At 39.7% G+C, this 9338-nt stretch overlaps 1 protein-coding gene across 1 annotated transcript in view; it reads left to right on the forward strand.

Annotated features, from left to right (window-relative positions):
* The window catches only part of tubb6 (tubulin, beta 6 class V), a 403096-nt gene that overhangs the window by 9943 nt on the left and 383815 nt on the right, over positions 1 to 9338 (forward strand). The gene's annotated exons all lie outside the window — the stretch shown is intronic.

Consider the following 9338-nt stretch of genomic DNA (forward strand, 5'->3'; position numbering starts at 1 on the left):
GAATGTGAATTGAATGAGCTCATTGTAAATGGCCTCCACTGTCACCAATGGAGGAACTTTGGGATGTGGTGGAACAGGAGATTTGCATCATGGATGTGGAGCCAAACAAATCTGCAGGACAGTATATGATGCTATCATGTCAATATGGACAGAGACCAAAAGAAGTATTAAAGGGATAGTTCACCCAAAATTCAAATTTCACTCATTTTCTACTCACCCTCATATCGACTAAGGGTTGGGAGAAGTTTCAGAGTCCTCCGTGCCTTCTCTGAGTTACAGCGGGGCTCGGCGCAGCACTGCATGTCCATATGACAGTGGCGAACGGGGCTCACTTTTCTTCGTCCAAAAAGACACACCTTGAGACTTCCGGTTGAGCGCACGCGGGGATATGCGGCTGTGTTAATACTCTCCGATACACCCCCCCTAAAAAATCGTTATTTTTGATATCTGCTTGAAACTTTCCCATGAGAAACAAGTAGAAGACTGTGGAATGAACTTGCGCTCTGGTGCGATCACGGAGGTGGCGAAAACTAAAAAGATAAAGGACAAACGCGAACAACAGCAAACAATCAGAATGGCGAACGCGGAAGAGGACGCCAGGAAAAGTTTGGAAAGGCTGGTGCTGAGCATAAAAGACGATATTGCTGCACAAATCAAGGACTTCAGGTCGGATTTTCATAAACGATCAGATGAAACGAGAAAAGAGCTCCAGAATTTAAGAACAGAGGTGAGAGAAATGCAAACATCACTTAACGGCGCAAATGAAAATATCCTGGCTGTTGAACAAAGAGTGAATAAGTTGGAGGAGAACGAGATGGTCAACGCCAGAGCATTAACACACCTGCTGCAGCAAGAAAAGCACCTGGTGGAAAAAATGGAATATTTGGAAAACAAATCTAGACAGAACAACATCAGGATCCACCAGGTGAAAGAAGGAGCAGAGGGAGGCGACATTGTTAAGTTTTTAAAGACACTGATATCGGAGAAGCTGGAGATACCAGCAGTACAACTTGACATTGTCGCCGCACACCGATCGTTTCAGAGGAAACCGGTACATAGTGGAGCGGCTCCACGCTCAATCATAGCAAGATTTCTGACATGGGATACACGTCAAAGAGTCCTTCGTGCGGCGTGGACCAAGAAAGTAATAAGATACGAGGACAGCCGGATTTTCTTCGACCAGGACTTCTCCTCCAAAATACAAAAAGAGAGAAGCCTATATGCCCCAATAAGGAAAGAGCTACGAGAGAAAGGGGTGAAATCGCATATTATCTACCCATCGAAGTTAAAGGTATTTGGCAGCGAGGGATCCCAGACGTACAACACGGCGAGGGAGGCGGCGGCAGCCCTTCACGCACGGGGCACGGTCAGCGGAGTTCAACACCAAGGAGACCAGGGAGCCAGGCTACAAGCCGAAGACACACCAGGAGCAGCATCGTTTGAGGAGCATGGGAGGCAGAGAGAAGAATATAAGACTGCTGAGGATCTGCTGAAGGAGATGAGAGGAAACCTATTCGAGCCCTAAAGGTACTGTGATAGAACTTGCCCGACACAAACAAATGCATATGGACTGAGACGCGCGCACACACACACACACACACACACACACACACACACACACACACACACACACACACACACACACACACACACACACACACACACACACACACACACACACACACACACACACACACAACTTGCACAAAGATGAAGAAAGGACAAGGACATGAACTCATTCTCTTTTTTTGGGGGGGATGTTTTTTTTTTTCTTCTTCTTCTCTTTCTCTTTTTGGGGGGGTGGGGGGGGGTATTCACAGTGACATATATAATGCAGCTTGTGTTTGATAAGCTGCTGTTGCTTTTTCAATTGGGGCAATTCTTAGTAGAGGCCCCAGATTCCTATTTTTTTTTAGGGAATCATCAATCTACAGGCAGTCTTGTAGGGACTGCTACCTTTGGAAGTCAGGTTTTCTTTATTTTTGTAGATGGGATTTATGTATGTTGTTCACTTTTTATGGTTAATCACAATGAGTTGAAAAGTAGTAGGACCAAGGATTTATTAACTAACAAGGAAGATGTAAAAAATATTAATCAATTGTACCTGTCAAACCCCTCTTCTAATAAATGAAAGCTTTAAATATAATTTCATATAATGTGAATGGTATCAATAACCCAATTAAGCGTAAGAAACTACTAGTAAAGCTTAAAAAAGAAAAGGGAGATATAATTTTTTTACAAGAGACACATCTCGTATCATCAGAACATGAAAAACTTAAGAAACTTACGAATGCCCAGGTATATTACTCTTCATATAAATCCTGTAGAAGAGGGGTTGCAGTTTTAATAATGCCTCAAACAGGCTTCACACTGAAGAAATTAATTGCTGATAAAGAAGGCAGATATGTAATGGTTGTGGGAATGATTGAACATGTATTGGTTTCATTTATGAATGTTTACAATCCTCCTGAAGAAGGTCCAGATTTAATTAAAAAGGTTGTTGAAATGATTGTATTGGAAAGTCAAGGAGTCACTATTGCCGCTGGTGACTTTAACCTCATAATGGACCCAAGTAAGGATACACAAAGTGTTCGACTACATAGTTCAAACCAAGCAGCCAAAATAATGAGAGGAGCTGTGAAAGAAATAGGGCTGACAGATGTATGGAGAGCCCTTCATCCGAAAGAGAGAGACTACACCTTCTTTTCAAAATCTTTCTGTAAATATTCAAGGCTTGATTATTTTTTCATGTTTAAGAACCACATATCAATGGTTGCAGAATGTCACATAAAGGAAATTACATTGTCTGATCATGCTCTGATATCTTTAAAATTGAACTTTGACTTAGAGAAAGGTCAGAAGACATGGAGGTTAAACAACTCCCTGCTACAGATAGATGATTTTAAGACTAAAATAAAATCAGCCCTCAAAAATTACTTAGAGATTAATGATACAGGAGAAGTAGACCCACTTATACTGTGGGAGGGAATGAAAGTTGTTTTAAGAGGGGAAATTATATCATTTGCTTCATACAAGAAGAAAGAAAGGGAGAAAAGAACAAAGGAATTAGAACAATCAATTAAGACATTAGAATCTAAGCATAAGGAGACAGGTTGTAGTTCTGATCTGCAATCTTTAAATAAATTTAGAAATGAATTGGATAGATTATTAACTATGGAAGCAGAGAAAGCTCTGGTTTTTACAAAACAGAAATATTTTGACAGCGGGGCAAAAGCAATGAAAAATTTGGCCTATAAATTAAAAAAACAACAGGAAAAATCAAATATAGTAGCAATCAAAAATCAAACTAGGGACGTAATGGTTAAAGGCAAGAGGGATATTGCACATGAATTTGCTAAATATTATGAACAATTGTATAGTTCAGACAATAATTTGACTCAGCAAAACGGAGTTAAGGAATATCTATCTGGAATAAACTTACCGCAAGTAACAGCGGAACAAAATGCAAACTTGACATCAGCAGTTACCCCAGAGGAGATCATGGTGGTGATAAAAAAGTTAAAGAACGGCAAAAGCCCAGGAAGCGATGGTTTTACAGGGGAATTTTATAAAGAATTTAGCAAAGAGTTACTGTTAGTTTTGGAAAGAGCCTTTAATTGGGCACTAAACCATGGTCAGTGGGCAAATACATGGCGTAACTCAATAGTTACAGTCATACATAAAGAAGGGAAAGACCCTACAAGTTGTGGATCCTATAGACCCATAACTTTATTAAATGTGGATCAGAAGCTGCTAAGCAGCATTATAGCAAATAGATTATCAAAGATCATCCCATTTATTATAGACCCTGACCAAACTGGTTTTATTCCAGATAGATATTTATCAGATAACGTAAGACGAACATTGAATATAATAGATTTCTCAAAGAAAATGAACACTCAAACGCTGATTCTTACCCTGGATGCCGAAAAGGCCTTTGACAGGGTGTCATGGCCTTTTATATTTGAAACTTGTAGCAGATTTGGTTTTCATGACACCTTTATCAAATGGCTCCATGCTATGTATAGTAGTTCAAAAGCACAGATCAGAGTAAATGGGACTCTCTCGGATAGTTTTGAACTACAACGGGGAACAAGACAGGGAGATCCCCTATCTCCTCTGATCTTTGCAATCTGTATTGAACCCCTGGCAGCATGTATCAGAGCAACAAACGAAATTGAGGGGGTGAAAGTAGCAGAGCAATCTCATAAATTGGCTTTATACGCGGACGACGTGGTCTTATATCTTACAAATCTAGAAAAATCATTACCAGCTCTTATGCAGGTTATTGATAATTATAGTAATGTGTCAGGATATAAACTAAATATACAGAAGTGTGAAGCAATGGTTCTAGGAGCCCCAGTTAGTAGAGAGGTGAAGAGTAACTACCCATGGCAGTGGGACAGGGATAGAATAAAGTACCTAGGAACTGTGCTACCAGAGAATAATAAATTATTGTATCAGCTGAATTACAAAGACTTGGAAGCACATGTTAGACAGGATATGCATAGGTGGAAATTAGCTATATGGTCTTTGGGTAGAAGAATAGATGCAATCAGAATGAATGTACTCCCTCGTTTCTTATTTTTATTTCAAACAATACCATTATATATATGTGTGAACACTTTTAAAATCTGGGATACAATGATTGGTAAATTTATATGGGATGATAAGAAACCTAGAGTTAAGATGAAGACTTTGAAAATGCCCAAAGAGAGGGGGGGACTTGCCCTCCCAAACTTGAAGCATTATTATATGGCAGCGCAAATGAAGCACATACGTACCTGGTTAAATGACAACTCAGAGGCAAAGTGGAGATCAATAGAGATGTTTATGTGTCATGGTTCAATAAAAACGATTCCTTTCTGTACAGAATACCAACGAAAAGTACCAGTAAAAGATAATATATCACTTAGAAACACTCTAGAAATTTGGGCTAGAATTAAAAATGTTGTTGAAGTAAAGAAAGACTTACTGGCTCTGAGAGAGATAAAAGAAGACCCTGAATTCATGCCTAACAAAACGGATGATGCCTTCGACATCTGGGCACAAAAGGGACTGACCATTTTTGGGCAGTGCTTAAATGAGAAGGGAATAATACAATTTGAATCTTTAAGTAAAGCGTATCGTTTGCCGCATTCCCACTTCTTCCGATATTTACAAATAAGAAGTTATATCCAAAATAGTGAAATAAAAAATAAGACCAGTAGAGACTTACATCCACTGGTACAATTTTTGATAAAGAATTATGATAAAATTAAAGTCCCACATCAAATCTCGGCTGTATATACTATTTTGGAAAATAACTGTAAATATCAAGATACAAAGGCAAAACTGAAATGGGAAGAAGAATTGAATATAGACCTATCAGAGGAGAGTTGGAAGGAAATGAATCAGAATGTTCACACAACAACTGTATCGCCGTATTGGAGGGAATATGCATGGAAAATACAATCACGATACTTCATAACACCAGTGCAGCAAGCTAAATATAATAATAAAATATCAGCAAGCTGCTGGAGGGAATGTGGCGAACCATACGCTAATGTTCAACATATATTCTGGTCATGTCCCATTTTGCAAATATTCTGGGAAAAGGTACAGAAAGAAATCAGTCATATTTTAAGATGTGCTGTACAATTAAATATGGAGTATATGCTATTGGGAAGGACCATAGACACACCCCATGAGGAAAATGACGACTATTTGCTCAGGGTGCTGCGTATAACTGCTCTAAAACAAATCACCAGAAACTGGCTTCAGAAAACCCAGCCAACAATAGAAAAATGGAGGGATACCATTCAACAGGTACATCAAATGGAGTATGTAACATATAAAATGAGGGGTAACCTCAGACTATATGAGATAAGATGGGCCAAGTGGTCAACCTACTACAATTGATTTAATCATCATAATTTTGTTGTTGTAACTGTGATTATCCTGCTCGTTGTAATTTTTCTTTTTTTTCTTTTTTTTTTCTTTTTTTTAATGCTTATTTATTATTTATTTTCTGAGTGTCTGTCTATGTGATTGTTGATGTCATATGTTTTTTTTTTGTTTTGCTTTGTTTTCTCTTTTTCCTCTTCTTTTTCTATGTGTATGATGTTGTGACTGTTATGTTGTCTATGTCTCGTGACCTTCTTTCATGTGTACATGTAAATGTACAGACACGTGGTGACTTTAAAAATAAAGTAAAAAAAAAAAAAAAAAAGACACACCAAAAAACATCCAAATACCTCCATAGTGCTCGTCTGTTCACTGCTCTGCCGGTGTCTGACACAGGAAGAGCAGTGAACTGAGACTTCCGCTACAAACAAGCTTGAAATATAGACATATTTAATTTTTAAGGAGGTATTTGGATGGTTTTTGGTGTGTCTTTTTGGACGAAGAAAAGTGAGCCCCGTTCGCGACCTTCATATGGCAGTGCAGTGCTGCACGGACCCCCCCTGTAACTCCAAAAAGGCACGGAGGACTCTGAAACTTCTCCCAACCCTTAGTCGACATGAGGGTGAGTAGATAATGAGCCAAAAAATTTGAAATTTGAATTTTGGGTGAACTATCTTAATGCAGTTTTAACAGGAGGCCCAACCTGGATGATCTTTGTGATGCAACCCTTTTCAGTTCCATGAAAATCCCACTGAAGCTTTTACACGTTTCTGACACCAAAAGACACTCAGTCTGTTTCCAGCGTCAGTGCTCTGACTGGCTCCTTAATGACCTTGTCTTCTTCTGTGGTTGAATGGTAGCGGCTGAGGAGCAGCTCCATATTCACACAGCAACAGGGGTGGAGACAGCTGCTGACTCCACAGGACATCAGTCCAACCTGAGCATCACGAGAGACGCTATTTAACAGCGGTTTGTTGGTGAAATGCAGCCTGGGAGACAGAGTGGAGTTTTTATTTCCTCCGTCTTAACCATATTTTTTTTTACAGTGCTCAGTTCACCTAGAATTCACCCATGTTGTACAGCAGGTGTGAGTAAGGATGACAGAGTCTTTGATGATCAAGAGTTTTTGATGTTGGGTGTATGGGGTCTCAAAAGGGACAAACTTCCTCAGATTGTACAGAAATCTATTGTTCAAATGCAGCCCGGCTCTGTCTCCTAGCAACAGCAACATCCCAGAATCGTGTGACTGCTGGTCCACGATCGGAGCACAGCGGAGGACTAAGACAGTCAGGACTGGATCACTGTACTGTCAGTCTAACAGATACAGACAGACAGCTTGTGGGACAGACAGGAGGACAGTCAGACTGGTCCAGAGAGACAGAGACAGACAGACACACAGACAGACAGATGGATGGAGAGTCAGAGGTAAACTGAGGTGTTTTCAGCAGCGGCAGTGGGAGGAAGCCGTCTCTCTGTCTCCACCTGTCTGTCTCTCTGTTGTAGGAGGACCTTCGTTTACTCCACATCGCCGCAGAAACACTGAGGGGGCGAGAGAGGTTTAAACCAACAGAGAGAGAGGTGGGAGGAGCAGCGGGGGGAGGGGAGGAGATTTAAACCTCGGAGCAGCAGCAGCAGCAGCAGGAGGAGGAGGAGGAGGAGCAGGACGACGAAGATGAGGAGTTAAGACAAGACACATGAACGGATAGAAGCTCCAACTGTGAGAACAACAATACCTTCTATTACTGTATGTTCTACTGTGGTGTGTGTGTGTGTGTCTGTGTGTGTGTTCTGTGTTGTGGTGTCCATGTGTGTGCTGTTATTGATCAGTATCGGTCCGTATTCTGCAGTACTGATTGATTTGCTTTGAACAGAACAGTATTGATCGGTACTTATGATAAATGATCAATACTGACAGATACTGATCTCTAATGATCAATACTGACAGATACTGATCTCTAATGATCAATACTGACAGATACTGATGTCTAATGATCAATACTGACAGATACTGATCTCTAATGATCAATACTGACAGATACTGATTAGTGTTGATTTTTACAGATCAATACTGACAGATACTGATCAATACTGATGGTTATGATCCGTATTGACACACTCCACAATCTAATAGTCACCTGTCTCATAATTATTGATCAGTGCAATTTGTCATCCAATTAAGAACTGACTGTCAATACTGATCAGCGCTAATCATTTGTCTATGTCGAATACTGTCAATACTGATCAATGCCGATCAAAACCATACAACTTTTCTGATGTGTCATGTTTGCTGTGTGCTGTGTGCATGTGTGTCATTGCTGATGAGAATTGATGGAGTATTGGCCAGTGTTCTTCAGCGGTGAGTGATTAGCTCTGCTGGCTGTATTGATGATCAATACTGAACAGGATGGGCAGCAGTGATTAGTGATGAAGTGTATTGATCAGTGTGAAGCAGCACTGATCGACTAAATGAGTTTGGTGAGTGCTGATTGTTTTTGCAATGCATGGATCAATACGTAGCAGTATTGGCTGAGGATTGGTCAGTATTCTGCTTTAGAGATCCATAGACTGATCAGTATTGATCAAACAGTGATACACATCATCATACTGTGTCCATCATACTGTAATAGACAGATCCGTAACAATCTGTACTGATGAGTATTGAAACACAGATCATACTGATTGGATGATCAGTCCTGATCGGGGTGAGGGGAGCAGGTGCAGAGCTGTGAGTCTGGAGATTAAAACACTCAACTATGACAATGGTCACTACAGGTGAATAGGGTAAAACAAATTTACTAACAGATATCACCATGAAACTTCCCAAGTTTATCACTTACATTAAGACAAATATTTTTTGTATTACAAGTTTTGTCAAATGTTATGTTTAAATGTGTAAATGAGGCAATATCTGATGAAATATGCGCTAATTTGCATACATTTCCAGAACCGAAATCTGAAAATTGGATAAAGCCCCTTTCAAAATTCTTGTTTTATTTTGTTGACATATTAGAGTCAGAAGTTTTTACAGAGGGGATTTTGGATATCTCTTTTAATCACTCTGTAAATGAGAAAATACTGTCACAAGCCCTTAAAAAAAATCTAATTTTGGCATGTTTTTAGGAATAAAATGTTGTATAAATGAGGCTGTGAATGATATATCAACAATCTGCCCCCTCTGTAAAAACCTTCAGAATATAGACAGGAAAAAAACTGGAAGGTTTGGTGTCTACTGCTGAAGTTGAGATTTCTAGCTCAGAGTCTGAGGAAATACTCATTTTGAGAAAACGGCCTTTAAAGACTTGTCCTGTAAAATAGATTGTTAATGTAAATCATACTTTTACGATTGGTTGCGGATACAAAGGAAATGACAATTTTTGGAGCCTACATCATTGTTCAGGAGAGAGAGAGCTTTACAATGACGCCTTACATGACATGGGTCAGACAACAAGCAC

Source organism: Trachurus trachurus (assembly GCF_905171665.1).
Source record: "Trachurus trachurus genome assembly, chromosome: 20".
Taxonomy (NCBI): Eukaryota; Metazoa; Chordata; class Actinopteri; order Carangiformes; family Carangidae; genus Trachurus; species Trachurus trachurus.